This window comes from Monoraphidium neglectum (genome assembly GCF_000611645.1).
Source record: "Monoraphidium neglectum strain SAG 48.87 unplaced genomic scaffold scaffold00472, whole genome shotgun sequence".
NCBI lineage: Eukaryota > Viridiplantae > Chlorophyta > Chlorophyceae > Sphaeropleales > Selenastraceae > Monoraphidium > Monoraphidium neglectum.
The window spans coordinates 1-1,311 of record NW_014013156.1 but is presented as its reverse complement, the minus strand read 5'-3'; positions in this window follow the sequence as shown (position 1 = coordinate 1,311).

The window sequence follows — 1,311 nt, the reverse complement described above, 5'->3', positions numbered from 1 at the left end:
GATCCGCACCTCGCGACCCTAGGGCGAGCATCCACAGGTGCCTGATCTACCTTGGAGATCTGTCGAGGTACAGCGCCCAGATCTCGCCCAAGGCCGCCATCCTCGGGGTCCCGCTGCCGGGCGCCGCGGCGGCCACGCCGCCGCCCGCATCGGCCGCCGCTGCCAATGCTGCTGCTGCGGCGGCGGGGCGGGCGGATTACCACCGTGCGGCGCAGTGCTACAAGCTGGCGGCGCGCGTACTGCCGCGGAGCGGCAACCCATTCAACCAGCTGGCTGTGATGGCGTACTTTGCGGGGGACGAGCTGAGGGCGGTCTATTACTACTTCAGGTGACGAGGGGGAGTGATAGTTTTCGAAATTCGAAGTACAGCCATGGGGGGTTGACCAGCAACGCCCGGCGACCAGCGACAGCGGATGCGTATTGGCAAGGTGGCAGTATCTGGGGCAGGCGGCGGCGAAGGCAGGGCCGCGTTCCCAGTGTTGCATGCGTGGTCCAGCGGCGAGGGCAGCCGGGCATCCTTGATTTGCTCCCCCCCCCCTGGACCCCTCACAACGCCCTCACTCACATGATTGTGAATCGGCACCCCGTTGGCTGCAATCGAACCATCCTCAAGGTCCCTATGCGTGGCGACGCCCTTTTTGACGGCAAGGGAGAACCTTCTGCTGCTGTTTGAGCAGAACAGGGCCAAGTGAGCAGCGCGCGAATGCGAGGGAGCCAGGGAGGGAGCACACCTTGCTTGTGGTGTGTGTGTGTGTGTGTGCGTGTGTGTGTGTGTGTGTGTGTGTGTGTGTGTGTCGCGGTTTTGAGCCTGATGAGCTGCCTGACGCCTGCTCTGCAGGCAGCCATGCAACCCGGCGCACCACTTCGCGCGGCGACCCCGCTCGAGCAAGGCCAGCCGCCGCCTGCATCTTGATTGCGCCACACGCCCTGCCCTGCCCCGCATCGCGCCCCTCGGACCCAAGGGCGGCCGCTCATCTTCCCGCTGCACAGGCGCTTCGCATTGCCAACGCCGAAGCTGCACCCCTGTTTCCCCCCATTCCCCCGTTCCCCCTCGCAGGTACTCCACCCTGCCCCCGCCCCCCGAGCCTGACGCATCCTCCCAGCAGCGCCCTGCCGCGCAGCTGGCCCAGGAGGTCTCTATCAGATTCGTGCGGCTGGCTGGGATCCTGTTCGACAAGATCAACTCAGAGGAGTGGGACGCGGCGTGCTCGGGCGCGTTTGCTGCGCTGGCGGCGCTGCTGTCGCACCCGGCCGCCCGCGAGCAGCTGCAGCGCCAGCCGCGCGCCGACGCGGCGCCGCTGCACCTCGTGG